This window comes from Leptonychotes weddellii, chromosome 5 (assembly GCF_054177405.1).
Source record: "Leptonychotes weddellii isolate Sample4059 chromosome 5, ASM5417740v2, whole genome shotgun sequence".
NCBI lineage: Eukaryota > Metazoa > Chordata > Mammalia > Carnivora > Phocidae > Leptonychotes > Leptonychotes weddellii.
The window spans coordinates 32994539-33010288 of NC_138373.1; the positions used below are offsets into that span (position 1 = coordinate 32994539).

A 15750-nucleotide genomic window follows, 5' to 3' on the forward strand; every position below is an offset into this window, starting at 1 on the left:
GGTGATCGTCCCCTGAGCTCAGCCAGAGTGCGAGTGTGTGCTTCTGTACAGAGAGTCTGTGTTTTGTAGTCTGGGAAACCCCACCTTACATTTTTCCTCCCTTCTCTCTTTTCAGATCTTCCCCAGCCCATTTCCCCCATTCTCTCTCCTTTACCTGCAGCTTGGTGGCAAAGGCCCTTTGCCTTAGGTTCCCCTGTCTGCCTCTGCCTCTGGGGACTGAATTCCTGGCAGTGGTGTGCATGTCAGGGGCAGATTCATTTTGGATTTTAGAGAGGCTTCCGGGTCCCTTCACATGTGCCAGGGCTGGTGGGGACAGTGGGGACAACGCTTTGGTCTGGGGCAGGGCTTCTTTCTCCCTCAGCACTGTTGACCTTTGGGACTGGATCTTTCTCTGTTGTGAGGGCCATCCTGTGTATTGTGCCCCTCACCCACCAGGTGCTCACAGCCGTTCCTCTCTCCCCACAGTCACCCCAGGTGAGAACACCTGCTCTGGGAAGGCAGTGGCATTAGCATTCTATTCTCTGTCTGTGTTTGTGACATGTGGCTCTCTCCATCCGTCTTTTTCTCTCCCTCTCCCTTCCAGCTACACTCTTTCTTACTCCATTCCTCCCCCCACAGCCTTATCAGAATATCAGGGTAAACTGAGGAAGTGTTTTGATCTGTAGAGCTGTGCTGTTTGCCTAGCCACCACTGTCCCACAGGGGTATGCATGCACTTTGACAGAGACCCCAGCAGGGAGGGCAGGCTTTGAATGCTGTCCTCAGACATTTACCTGGAGCGCAAGGGGCAGACTTTGCCAGCATGTGTGTCTATGAGGGAGCATGGCCCAGTCGCAGCGTTGGTGCTATTGGGATGGGAACCAGAGGGGACTGGCAGAGACGTGGGACAGCCAGTGCAGTTTGCCTGAGGTCTTTCTAAGTGCCCTCATGCCCTGCAGTTTGCCTTATTTTTATAACAGCCTCTTAAAATACATTAATACATGTCTCATTTTACAGATGAGGAAGTTGAGGGTCTGAGGGGTTCTCATTTGTTCAAGGCTATGTAGCTCCTGTCTGCAAAGCCTAAAGCTCTTTTTAATAATACCTGGTATCATGTTTTAGCAGCCCTGAGTTCACTGGGAATGCTAGCCTGTGTTTATGTCGCTTCCTTGAGCACGTTTTGTGGTCTTCCTTAAATTTTTTAAATTATATCTGACCCCTTGGAATCTGTGGATTTTTTTAATTTTATTTTTTATTTTTATTTTTGCACAGTGAGGGAAAGAAAGTAGCAAAAACTGGGTGTCTTTAATGGGGGGGAAATATGAAGCCTTTTTTTTTTTTTTAAAGATTTATTTTTATTTATTTGACACAGAGAACGAGATAGTGAGAGCAGGAACACAAGCAGGGGGAGTGGGAGAGGGAGAAGCAGGCTTCCCACTGAGCAGGGAGCCCGATATGCGGGGCTCGATCCCAGGACCCTGGGACCATGACCTGAGCCGAAGGCAGACGCTTAACAACTAAGCCACCCAGGCGCCCCAAGAATATGAAGCCTTGATCTTATTTGTGGTGTTTTTTTTGTCATCCTTTGGGGAATAATCTTTTAAAACCCAACTGGATCTGGTATACCAAACAATTCAGCTCAGGGCTCTGGTGCTACATCGCCTGATGCCCTGGTTGAGCTCTTTATGGGTTGATTTTAAGCTACTCAGTCATTGATCATGGGGCGCTTGCGTTTTCCTCTCTTCTAGTTTTTGGATGACTCCAGCATCCCCAGGTAGTTTTGAGAAAGGAAGGGGATGTGGCCATCCCTTTAATTCACCCCATTTATCGAACACCTCCTCCTGGCCCATGTGCTCCCAGGATGCAGGTGTGAGTGAGCTCACCCCCTCTTTCATGAAATTTGGTTGGTGGTGATGAAAAACAAATCATCACAAAATACTGCCCTAGCAGGTCTGAGTAGCAAGCAGTGGTTGAGGTTGCCACAGGGACCTCCTTAAGGCCAAACCAAGGAGGGACATTAAGGGCAAGGTCAGAAGATGAGCAGAAGCCACAGAGACCCGGGGGCACGGGGAGAGTGTTGGCTTGTATAGGGACCAGCAGGCAGCCAGTGGGAAAGGCAACTCTCGAGGGAGTGGAGAGCCATGTACTGGAATGTTGGGGGCCGAGCAGGAGCCAGCTCAGGGAGGGCTTTGGGTGCCCGGGATCACTGCGGTGGTCTAGACCAAAGGACACACTTGATCACAAAGGGAGGGGACAGAGACCAGACAAGGTTTGCCACTGGAACAGAAGTGTGGGCCCCACCACATAAGGCGACTTGGTGGGTGGGGGAACAATTTACAGAACTGGGGGAGGAACAAACTGGAGAGGGGTGAGGACGAGGTGACAGAGGGGAGGGCGTTCGTAATTGCACTTCACCTATGTTCCTTTTGAGAGGCTTGTGAGATGTCCAAGTGGGGTTGTCGGGCAAACGGGTGGGCGGGCATACAATAGGGCAGCCGCTGTGCCACTCCTCAGGGAGCGAGAGAGCCCTGCACGGGAGACAGGTGGAGGAGGAGCCAGGTAATGGGATGATATCACTGCAGCGGAGAGAGGAGGAGATTTGAACAGGAGGGGATGGCGAGTCAGGCGCCAGGGCAGAAGAGTGTCCCCGGAACATGGGGGTCAGTCTGCGGGGCAGTCTTTCTTCTTTGAAGTCAGTGGTCGTGGAGACCATGGATATGCTCTGTTGTCCCCCACAGCGTTCCCAGCTGTCATTATCCTCTGGGATGTGCTGGGGGGCTCTGGAGGGGAGTGGGGGAGGCTCCAGGCCCCGGTGCAGGTGGGATCATTGTTGAGGGCTCATAGATCCTCAGGATAATATTCCAAAGCAAATTGGCACATTTTCCTAAATTTTCAAATGTATCTCGTCATAGTTCTATGTTTGGCCATCGTGTTTGTAATTTCTTAACTTTCTACAGATTATTTAAGTTTGTTAGGAATTTCACCATATTATTACTGTGTTTCATCATTCTAAGATGCACTTTTTTTTTTTTTTTTTTTCCAGATTGTAGTATCTCTGAAATCAGGTTGTGTTTTAGAAATAATCAAGATTTATTTAGGGACGCCTGGGTGGCTCAGTCGGTTAAGCGGCTGCCTTTGGCCCGGGTCATGATCCCAGGGTCCTGGGATCAAGTCCCACATCAGGCTCCTTGCTCAGCAGGGAGCCTGCTTCTCCCTCTCTCTCCTTCTGCTTGTGCGCTCTCTGTCAAATAAATAAAATCTTAAAAAAAAAAAAAAAGATTTATTTAAATCTAATAAAATACAGTCTGTATGCTATTTTACTTGCCATAATTTGAATAATTGGAGTGACATAACAGTTAAACATACATATTCACTGTATAGTTTTCCTGAACAGCTTTCATGGATAGAAGGATTTATTAATTACTTAAATTTTACTGACAAAGGAACAGGAGTAGATTTGGGTTGGGGTAGAGGTTGGGTCATCTTTCTGTGGACTGGGATTGAGGTTCAGGTAGGCCATCTTGAAGGAGGGGGCTGTGCACATGGACGCGTGAGGAAGCAGAGAGGGGGAGGTGGTTTCCCGGGCAGTGCTCTGGAGGAGGAGGCCCCCTCATTCCTGGTGATACTGTCCAAGAGGGAGGGACATCTGACATCATTTGGGACTGGAGTTGTCAATTAGGTCATTGCTGACCTTCACAACAGGTTCAGGGTTTGTTTTTAAAGGAGCATTGTTAAGAAGTGGGACACATTTTGGGTGTATCTAATCTGAGAAAGTTTGGTGACCAAAGGAGCCTCCTCGTCAGGTTCTCCCATGGACTCTCCTGTGGGGCTCCCAGATGTAGTCTCCTGCCAGATTCTTTCTAATAGGAAGTTCAGGGGAGGGGGGGTGGTGGTATTCTTCTTGTTTGGTTTGGGGCTTTTGTTTGTTTTTTGAGAAAAACTAAGAACTGTGTTATGGAAATGTCCTGATTCTTAAAGTTATAACAAGGGAAATCAGGAGTGCTGCTTATTTAAAATGCTCATGAGGGTGTGTTAGGATTCACATTGGTCCCCATGTCACAGGAGTTTGAAGTGGAAGCTTCAGGTGAGGCCCCGAGATCACTGCTGATCCAGGTCTGTCCAAAACATGGCAGGTGGAGGCCTGTGCGCTCAGGGGAGGGCTGTGCCCTCCTGCCAGAAGGACGGAGCTGGGACTGACTGCGCTGTTAGCTGCATGGGGTGGTGAGCAATTAGCCATGGCCCGTGCAGGGCGGGGGGGCCCTCTGTGCATCTTAGGGTTTTGTTTCTGTTTTTCAAGGTGTGTCCATGGACCCACTGCTCCAGAGTGACTGGCTCCTGGACCCCATCCAGTCTTCCTGGGCAGAATCTTTTATTTTTTTAAAGATTTTATTTATTTGACAGAGACACAGCGAAAGAGGGAACACAAGCAGAGAGGGAGTGGGGGAGGGAGAAGCAGGCTTCCCGCTGAGCAGGGAGCCCAATGCGGGGCTCAATCCCAGGACTCTGGGATCATGACCTGAGCCAAAGGCAGACGCTTAACGACTGAGCCACCCAGGCGCTCCATTCCTGGGCAGAGTCTTTTAGAGGAAGGATGGGAAATCTCTGCTTTTGTGGTCACTGTTCAGTTTTTTCTTTTTCAGTTTTCCAGTGTTTACCACTCAGTTCCTTCTAAGGCAGTTCAGGAGAATCACCCAGTAGCTGGGTTTATCGTTCTTTCTCTTAACACTGGAATCTGCAGTTTTAAAACAACTGCCCCAGTGACTCCGATGTAGAATAACATTTTCGAGAGCCTCTGTGCATTACAGTGTTGGCAACCTGCTGTAGAGGGGACTGACTTTGTTGGTTTCTGTGTCCACTTTAGTACCTCAGAAGGCTTCCCCCAATCCTTGTTTGTCTTATTCTCATAATTTTCTGTCTCCTGTATCCAGTTTCTGATCACTGAGGGGTCAAGACTTGAAATGACCGAGCAGGGTGAAGCCTCGTGAACCCAGGGGTTCCCTGCAGAGATGCTCCCCTTCTCATAACCCTGTATACCTGCTCCTTGTACTTCACAACGGGAGCTTACAGTCACTGATTGGTTGATAGAGCCCTCCTGTCATTCTGGGGAAACCAACAGCGAGGGAGTGGTCACACCAGCTCAGATCACTCCATGGTTAGGAAAGGTGCCTCTCTCTGTCCTTGAACTGGGAACCATGGGCAAAGGCTAGGAAGTAAGTGTGTGTCATTATTAGTAACAGCACTGTTTGTGTTTTTTTAAGAGTTTACATCTGATTCTCTCATCTTATTTCTTCACCTCTGTCTTGAAGATCCCTCAGAGAATATGGATGTGGGGCCTTTGAAGAATAACTAAGTCTAGAATTCTCACCAGTAGCTCTGTAAATCCTTGCTACTGTTTAAACTTTTGTTTTGGCAATACATATCAGCCTAAGCACAAAATAGGATACCTTGCAAATACCAGGAAACTATAAATTGAGAAAAATGAACGACGTCCCTTGACATCAGGCATGAGCGTAAGGATTCCAAGTACTCAGTCAGGGTCGTTTGACTTTCTTTCCAGGGTCTGATTAGTACAGGCCTTTCTTCAGCCACCCCTTCTAGGTAGCAGCTCACATTATCTCCAGGGACACTCTGCTCTCACGCTTCCTGCCGAGTAGAGAGCCTGTAGGAAGGCTCTGTGGCTCTGAGGCTGGGCTGCGTCCCCACTGACTGCTAATGTTAGGATGGGCGCCTGCCTGTCAGCAAGTCGACCGAAGTTTACCAGGCATTTCTGAGGAGTGAGGTGACCCTTCGAAGACCTCTGTAGAGAGCACGCTCGGTCTGGATGCTTGCACAGGGGTCAGCACCGTCTGCCACCGCATCTGAAGTGCCACAAGCCGATTTTCCCTCCCTTTCCATGGCCGCCTGAAAAGGCCCCGAGGCTCATGTCACCAGAAACCAATTTGTCACAGGAGGAATTTGCCAAATTATCAAATACTTACTGTGATAAGTATTCCTGAAGAACGTGTTCATGTGTATTGATGATATTCAAGAAGGATGTTTCGTAAAACTTTTTGGTAAATTGGTAATTCTCATGATCTGGTCATTTGGTGAATGGGCCTGATGTTGAGACCCTTGATCTGGTTGGCCTGTCACGTTGGCCATTGGAATAAATCCAGCACTTTCTACCTTTTAGGGTTTATTTGTGCAGAAGCAGGTAACCACTCGCTCCTCCTTGGCAGACTGACTCCAGTTTGAAAGGAGTGACCTTGAGGCTGGGAGAGAATGGGGGGGTGTGTCCAGTTGTTAGTCCTACACCTTTGCCGCCACTGTGCCCCCACACCGACCCCCCAGTCTATCATGTTTTCTTCCTTGATGTAACCGTTTGTTTTCTGTTCTAAAATAATTTCTTATTTGGAAGATTATTTAAAAATTCTTGTCCAGCTTGCTCATTTTAAGTTACTGTCTTACGGGATTTAAATCTTAAATTGTAAGGTAATCTTATTTCTTAAAATCAATAAACACCAAGCAAAAAGAAGAAACACAAGAAACATTATTCGGTCTATCTAAACAGCTATGTTCTTTTCCTTACCAGTTGATCTTTATCATCTCAAAGGTGATTATTGCCTCTTCCTAGTTTGATAGCTGTGTGCACTTAATGAGCATTTTCTTTATTTTATGACTCCAAAGCTTTGCGTACCCAGCTGTTCTAGGGTCCTTCTGGGGGAATCAGAACAAGCTCATATTGCAGAGCAATTCTGTGTCCCACCTGGTGTTTGCTTTGGTGTCATTTTCTGACTTGAAGTGGAGGCTGGGGAGAAGTCAAGTTTCCAGGTGGGCCAGGGGAAGGATGCTAGAGAAGTGTGGGTCTGAACCCCACTGGAGATGTGGAAGGTTTGGGCCAGGTTAATCTGAAGGGCCATCTCCAGGAATCCCAGCCTCATGTGGATGGGAGGCAGGAGGTGGGTAGAGAGAGGAAGGGCTTCTACCACCTCTGCCCCGCCTCCATCCACCCCTCCCCCAGTCCTACCCCCTGTCCTACCTTGGTCAGTTCCTGCTGTATACTGTTTGCACTAGTCTTTGCAGATATGATAGCCTTTTCTTGGATGCTTAATGTAAAATAACTTTTTTCTAGGAAGAATGCCAGGATAAATTTTATTATATGTGCGCTTTATGCGCATCTGTGATTATATCCTTAGGATAGAATACAGGGCATATATAGAAATGGGTTTGGTGCTACTTATTCAGACCTGTGTAACAATAGCAATTCTAATAAAAGTACATGTTAGTACACCAGAATATTAAAGGCTTGCTTTTCCAGGTTGTTTGATGGATAAGGGTATGAACAAAGATTAAGTTATGACAAGTGATACATGCAAAGAGCATGTGTCCAAATCTAGCAAAGACTGGAGTGGGGTGAGCAGGCTATAGGCCCTGCAGCTGCTGGGTCAGTGAGCTGTGTTCACCTGCTGTTACTCATGGCTCAGAATGTTCACATACAGGGTAGAATCGTGGTGGAGCCATTGTGACTCTTGCACCATGCTAACCTCGTGATTAGGAATTACCTGTGAGCTCATTTGTGTACCAGAAATGGGTATTACGTATATTTTAAGGATAATATTTTGATGGATACCATTATATTGCCTTCGACAAAAAGCTGTGTACCATGTGTCCAGTATTAAACAGTGCTCCCGTGGCTAGGGTTGTCACTCTGTCCTTTGATGGGAGAAAATGGTGTTTCATTATATTGATTTGCGTTTCTTTGATTACTAATGAGAATTAAAGTACTTAGATTTGGAGACATGCTTTTTTTTTTTTTTTTTTTTTTTAAGATTTTATTTATTTATTTTAGAGTGAGAGCTCAAACGGGTAGGGGCAGAGGGAGAGAATCTTAAGCAGACTCCACATGGAGCCTGACGAGGGGCTTGATCCCAGGACACTGAGATCATGATCAAGAGTTGGATGCTTAACCGACTGAGCCACCCAGGCGCCCTTAAAGACATGCGTTTCTTTCCTGAGTGGCTTAGTTCCTGTCTTCTGCCAGTTTTTCTGTTAGATTCAAAGCAAGGTGCTTAGCCCTCAGTCAAGGTAGGCTGCAGAGAGCTTAAGGGTGCGGCTCAGCTGCTAGATCACCCACTCCACTAGCACCGCCAAGCATTGCCCTCTGAGTATGGGGCACCCCTCTGGGCCCCAGTTACTTTGTTGTACCTCGGATTGGCCCCAAGTTAGTTCCTCCCTTGGTGATTGGGTATGAAATGAGCTGCTGCTTGTTGGGCACTGAACACAGCCTGCACAAAGAACTTGAGAAATACAGACTGGCCAAGAGGAGAAGAAATTACACCCACGTGATGTGATTATTTGCTTTGTCTTGTGTGTTTCAGATATCTTTTCCTAGTTTGCTGATTGCCTTTGCATTTGTTCCAGCAGTTTTGGTCATGGAGAAAATGTAACTTCTTCTGTCCTGTGGCCTCTGGCACTTGCCCTTTCTAGACTGGTCTGCACTGCATCAGAATCACCTGTGTGCCTTTTTTCTTTTCAGGGTTTTGTTTTCTTCTCACTATGAAAGTACATACATGTTCATTTTGGAAGATCTGGGAAAAAGTTTAACACTTAAAACAATAAAGCACCCCCCTGTGGAACATTAACAAATAGAAATGCTCCTAGCTCTGCGTCAGCTCTGTGAATCCTAGTCTGGGAGGAGGGAATGGGGAATCAGTTTGAAGGGATTTTACTGGGGATTGGTTAGGAACCATTGCTTTGGGTTTTATTTGTTTTTGTTTTTGTTGTTTTATGAAGGCCTTTACCACCTTTGCATTACAAAATATTCATCTTAACTACCTTCTGGGGCCTTTACAGTTTTAAGATGCACATTAATTCTTAAGTGTTTTCTATTGATTCCTCTGATTTCTTTTTTCTCCAAAGTAGAATGTTTTTTGGTTCTAAAAATGGTAGACGCTTGTTGTAAAACATTCAGACAATACATGGTTATAAGCAGGATCTCACCCCTGCCTAGGGGTAGCTACCAGATCATTGTAACAAGGTTTTTTTTAAAGAACAGGTGCAGATATATAAAGTTAATAAGGAAAAACTGAATGATTTCATGGTATTATTTTTTAACTTCCTTTTTTAGCTTAACATGTTATTATAGACTGCTTTTGTGAAAGCATAAAGGTCTGCGTTATTATTATTGTTACCCTCACGTAACAGTCATTTTATTACATCTCAGTTTTGGGGGCCAGAGTTGGCTGGGCTGTTCTTTTCCACCTGGCTTTTTGACTAGGGTCACTTGAGGTCTGCCTTATTTTTCATGGCTGCATATTATTTCACTAGGTCTGTAGCCAAGAATTAGTCCACGTTTTGTAGGATTTAGGGGTATTCTGGTTTTCAGTAACTTAATAACTTAAGGTGTGATGCCTGTCTTTGCACGGACATTCTAGCACGCTAGCCCAGTCTATTACTCCCTAATAATAAGTTGTAAGAAGTGGAGCTACTAGATGAAAAAAATGCACATTTTTCTTTTTGATACATGTGGCGTTCCAAAATTAAACCAAATTGCATTATCACCAGAGCACCTGAGAATTCTCTACACCCTCATCAGTACCAGTTATTATATTATTTTGGTCAGATTGATAGATGGAAAATGCCTTTTTATTTTCTTTTTTCTTTTTTTTTTTTTGGTGGTTAGTGAGATAGATCTCTTAAAGAATTATTTATTTATTCATTTGAGAGAGAGAGAGAGAGACAGAGCACAAGCAGGGGGAGAGGCAGAGGGAGAGGGAGAAGCAGGCTTCCCGCTGAGCCGGAAGCGTGATGTGGGGCTTGATCCCAGGACCTGGAGATCATGACCTGAGCCGAAAGCAGATGCCCAACCATCTGAGCCACGCAGGTGCCCCATGAGATAGAGCTTTTTTTTTTTTTTTAAGCCATTTTATTAAGATATAACGCATACCATACAATTCCTGCCTTTAAAGTACACGATTCAGTGATTGTTTATATTGTGCAACCATCACCACAATCAATTTTAAAGATTTATTTATTTATTTTAGAGAGAGAGAGCAACAGAGAGCACAAGTGGGAGAGACAGAGGGAGAGAGAATCCTCAAGCAGACTCTACACTGAGCAGAGCCTGATGAGGGGCTTGATCCCAGGACCCTGAGATCATGACCTGAGCCAAAACCAAGTCAGACTCAACTGACTGAGTCACCCAGGCGTCCCTCACCGCAGTCAATTTTAGAACAGTCTATTACCCTGGAAAGAAACCCTGTACCATTTGCAGTTATTCCCCATTTTCTGTGAACCCCCCAGCCAGAAGCAACCAGTAATGTATTTTCTACCCCTGTGAAATGACCTCTTCTGGACATTTCAAAGAAATGGTATTTTACAGTGTGTGCTCTTTTGTGACGTCTGTTTTAACTGAGCATAATGTTTTCAGAGTTCCTGATGCAGCATGTGTTTAGTGCTTCCTTTTCATGGCTGAATAGTAGTCCATTGTGGATGTATCATGTTCTGTTTTCCATTCATCCCTTAATAGGCATCTGGGTTATTTCCGCTTTTTGGCTATTATGAATAATGCTGCTACAGACATTTGTGTGAACATAGTTTTCACTTCTTTTGAGTAGATACTTAGGAGGGGAATTGCTGGGTCTTATGGTGACGTTCGGTTTAACCTTTTGGGGAGCGGCCAAACAGTTCTCCAAAGTGGCTGCTCCATTTGATGTTGGTGTAGCTTTCCACATGCTCGTCAACACATGCTGTGCCTGTTGTTGTTGTTGTTAACTGTGGCCATCCTGGTGGGGGTTACACAGCGTCTCATTGTGGTTCTCATTTGTGTTTCCCTGATGGCTAATGGTGTTAATCAGCTTTTCGTGTATTTATTGACCATTTGTGTGTCTTTTTGGGGGAAACATTCAGATATTTTGCCCATTTTTTATTTTTTAAAGGTTTTATTTATTTGACAGAGAAAGACACGGCAAGAGAGGCAACACAAGCAGGGGAAGTGGGAGAGGGAGAAGCAGGTTTCCTGCTGAACAGGGAGCCCAATGCAGGGCTCGATCCTAGGACCCTGGGATCATGACCTGAGGCAAAGACAGGCGCTTAACGACTGAGCCACCCAGGTGCCTCTATTTTGCCCATTTTTTAATTAGGTATTTATCTTTTTATCATTGAGTTGTTAAGAGTTCTTTGTAGGGTTTTAGATTCAAGTGCCTATCACATCTGTGATTTGCAAATATTTTCTCCCATTCTTTGGGTTGTCTGTAACTTTCTCAGTGGTGTCCTTTGAAGCAAACAGGTTTTAATTTTAATGAGGTCCAGCTTCTCTTTGTTGTTGCTGTTGTTCGTGCTTTTGGTGACATATCTAAGAACTCATTGCTTAGTCCAAGGTCATGAAAATTTACTCCTGTGATTTTTCTGAGAGTTCCACAGTTTCAGTGCCCACTGTTAGGTGCTGGGTTTGTTCTGAGTTACTGTTTGTGTATGGCGTGAGCAAGGGGTCCACATACGTGCTTCTGCGGGTGAGTGCCCAGTCCTTCCCTCTTCACCACCAGTAGTTGGGAAGACTCTTCTTCCCTCCGTTGAGTGGTTCTGTCACTGAGGCATGGAACGTGTTTTATGTTTGTCATATCCTTGTATTTCCTTTGTTGAGGTGTCTGCACATTTCCCCCACATACTTTCTAGTGGAGTAGTGGTGGTTTTTGTTTTTTTGTTGTTTTCTTTTTCCTCTTAAGAGCTCTTTATATGATAATAAATGCCACAGCCTTCCTGGAAAACAGACATTTCAGGAGCTTAAAAAATGGTCCTATTGGGGTACCTGGGTGGATCAGTCATTAAGCATCTGCCTTCAGCTCAGGTCATGATCTCAGGGTCCTGGGATCGAGCCCCATGTTGGGCGCCCTGCTCAGCGGGGTGTCTGCTTCTCCCTCTGCCGTTACCCCCACTCATGCGTGCTCTCTCTCTCTCTGAAATAAATAAAATCTTTTTTAAAAATGGTCCTTTGGGGGTGCCTGGGTGGCTCAGTCGTTGGGCGTCTGCCTTCGGCTCAGGTCATGATCTCAGGGTCCTGGGATCACTGTCTCTCTCTCTCTCTGTCAAATAAAGAATATCTTAAAAAAAAAGATTGGCCCTATATTTTTACTATTTCTACTTCTCAAAAACAACCATTTTTTTCTCAGTCTTTTTATCTTTTATTTATGTATTTATTTATTTTTAAAGATTTTATTTATCTATTTGACACAGAGAGAGAGACAGCGAGAGCAGGAACACAAGCAGGGGGAGTGGGAGAGGGAGAAACAGGCTTCCCTCTGAGCGCAGGGAGCCCGATGTGGGGCTCGAACCCAGGACTCTGGGATCATGACCTGAGCCAAAGGCAGATGCTTAACAACTGAGCCACCCAGGTGCCCCCAAAAATAAATAAAATCTTTAAAAAAATAAAGTCTTTATTTTTTAGTACTTTTATCAACTTTAATCTATGTTTATTCATTTTTTTTACTTTTTTATTGTTATGTTAATCACCATACATTACATCATTAGTTTTTTATGTTTATTCATTTTAATTCATCTGGAATTTATTTTATTTTATTTTTTATTTATTTTTTTTTTTTTAAAGATTTTATTTATTTGAGAGAGAGAGAATGAGAGAGAGAGAACACATGAGAGGGGATAGGGTCAGAGGACGAAGCAGACTCCCTGCCGAGCAGGGAGCCCGATGCGGGACTCGATCCCGGGACTCCAGGATCATGACCTGAGCCGAAGGCAGTCGCTTAACCAACTGAGCCACCCAGGCGCCCTCATCTGGAATTTATATTTAAGGTGACATAGGGATCATATATTGCTGCTACCACCCTCCAATTTGAGCTACCACCTTATGACACACCAATTTCATATATACATGTGTCTTTTTCCAGACTTAGAAATAAAGAAATCTATAGCTTTATAGTTTTGGTATCTGTCAAAATAGGTTCCCCCTTTATTCTTATTGTTTTTTAGAATTTTCTTGGCTATTGAATAAAATGTATACATTTCTTTTGGGCAAATTTACAACATGGCAGGGGTATTTTTGTTTTGTTTTGTTTAAAGGGAGGTTCTTGTCTGAGCATTTTTCCTCCATTCTCAGGCCTGCCTGGGCAGTGAAGCACTGAGCAGGGAAGTTGGTAGCATCTGAAGGGTGTTTCTTTCCTTTTTTTTTTTTTTTTAAGGTTTTACTTACTTGACAGACTCAGTGAGAGAGGGAACACAAGCAGGGGGAGTGGGAGAGGGAGAAGCGGGGCTCGATCCCAGGACCCTGGGATCATGACCTGAGCCAAAGGCAGACGCTTAGCGACTGAACCACCCAGGCGCCCCTAAAGGGTGTTTCTGACGGATTTCAGGACACTTGAAGTTCATGTAACTCCTTCGTCTCATCAGATCTCAGTCTGAGAGTGGAGGCATTTGACTCTGCCCTGCATTTGTCAGCACCTTGCTAAGTGGACTAGCCCCATACAGGTCTACAGAGTCATCGGGAGGGCCAGACACAGGCACCGGAGGCGTGTCTTCTGTTCCATTTTGCCCGAGACTTATGTCTACGACATGTAGAGCTCATCAAGCATCTCCTGATAAACGTGTGCCGTAGACTTTCCAGCTGTGCTCTTTTGACATGTTGAGCTTCCAAAATGTGGTCAGTATAGTTGAAAAAATGCTATTAAGAACATCCCAAATGAGAATCAGTGTGTTAATTTTTAGTAACCTAAAAGCATTCTATTTATAATTTAATCGTAAGTTTAGGGTTTCACCTTACTTTTATATGGTTTATATTTTTGTATGTAGCATTTCTGTATCTTAAGAAATAGGACAACTGGCGTGGTCTCTTCAATAAGTCAGCATCATGCAAAAATAAAGGGGGAGGAAGCACTAGATGAACCTTAAAAACAACCACCAAATGTGGGGCATGGGCCTTAATTGGGTCCTGTTTCTGCAAACCAACTTTAAAAGACACTTTTTGGACAACTAGAGAAATTTGCATATGGACTAAGTATTAATGAATATTAAGGAATTGTTCACTTTGTTAGGTGTGGTAATGGTATCCTTTCCTGTTTACTTTTCTGTATATTTGATATTTTTGTAAATGCAACAGAGAGAAGCCTGAGCAAGGGTCCTCTTCCATTTCTCCATTCCTATTGATTTCTTATTGGACTGTCTATCGGGAATAACCTGATCGAGGAGGAGACTTTGAATATTGGTAGTGAATGCTGCTGGGGGCATAGTCAAAGGCTGCTTGTGAAAGCTGTATTTTAAGTTGCAAGAAAAGGGGGACGGAGAGTGTAGTTTATGTTCAGCAATGGGAGATTGGATAAATGAATGTATAGTCATATGCTCATTACAAATCATGCTGTCATATTGTATGAAACAACTTAATGCGGGCGCCTGGGTGGCTCAGTCATTAAGCGTCTTCCTTCAGCTCAGGTCATGGTTGGGATTCAGCCCCACATCCGGTCCATGCTCTGCGGGAAGCCTGCTTCTCCCTCTCCCACTTCCCTGCTTGTGCTCCCTTTCTCGCTGTGTCTCTCTCTGTCAAAAAAATAAATAAAATCTTAAAAAAAGAAAAAAAAGAAACAATAATCTGGGACAGAGCCTGGAGTTAAATACCAAGTCGTGTGTGTCTGTGAGTGAGTGAGTGATAGAAGACTATTGATTATGGTTCATACATACGCATGTACGGAGAAGAGAAGACTGCAAGAAGTAAAACCTATCAGCACTTTAAGAGTGGACTCCTGGATGTTGGGATTTCAGGTGTTAATTATTTCCTTCATAGCTCTGTTGATTTTCAGATGTTCTGCAGCATGCATATAGTACTTTTACACTGGGGAAAATTAACATAAGGAAGGAGAGGTTCTCTTTTCCTTGGTGTTATGTGCTTCTCCAGTCAGCAGCTAGGACTTTGCTTTGCTTTGGACCCTACTTAGGCTTCCAGGAGTTGTGCTCCTGAGGAAGCCTTGCAGCTTTTCTACATACTTATTTTCTGAGTTCTCATAAAGATAGAACCAAAACAAAACTCTGTAACTTTTTGAAAATGAGCTTTGATTTGTGTTTTTATAAAAAGGAGTTGGACTCCTTTTTTTTTTTTTTTTTAAGATTTTATTTATTTATTTGAGACAGAGAGAATGAGAGACAGAGAGCATGAGAAGGAGGAGGGTCAGAGGGAGAAGCAGACTCCCTGCCGAGCAGGGAACCTGATGCGGGACTCGATCCTGGGACTCCAGGATCATGACCTGAGCCGAAGGCAGTTGCTTAACCAACTGAGCCACCCAGGCGCCCCGAGCTTTGATTTGTTAAGAAATATTTGTATAGGTTTTTTTTTTCTCTCATAATTGCAGGTAGATAGTTTTGATGCTTAATATGAAAAGTCAGAGAGGTGGCGTACTTTGGGGGAGGCAGTGAGTGCTGTGAGGTGGAGCTGGGAGCTGTGGAGTCAGAGCCTGAGAGAAGGTTAGAAACCCCTGCACTGTGGACTGTATCCTTGCACATCAGGAATGTCACATGCCTCTCACTTTGTAAGTTTCTTTGGTAAGTTTTCTGAAGGATGTTGGCAGTCTGTAAAGAATAAGAAGACTCCACAGATCACCTTTCCCATTCTCTTTGCAGTTGGGAGGTGTGGTCGGCCTTGCTTGTTAGTTTGAAAGGATGAAAGCAATTAAACTCTATATCCGTACTTTAGCAGATCATCAACTACTTCTTGAAAAAATTGTCAGATACCTGAGTTGAAATTTGAATAGGCACAGCATTTCCTGAGCATTAACAGCTGTACGGAAGGGTTGTCTTAAGG

The 15750-nt window shown here is 44.5% G+C and overlaps 1 protein-coding gene across 5 annotated transcripts in view; it reads left to right on the forward strand.

Annotated features, from left to right (window-relative positions):
* The window catches only part of CREBBP (CREB binding lysine acetyltransferase), a 124411-nt gene that overhangs the window by 56361 nt on the left and 52300 nt on the right, over positions 1–15750 (forward strand). The window lies entirely within an intron of this gene.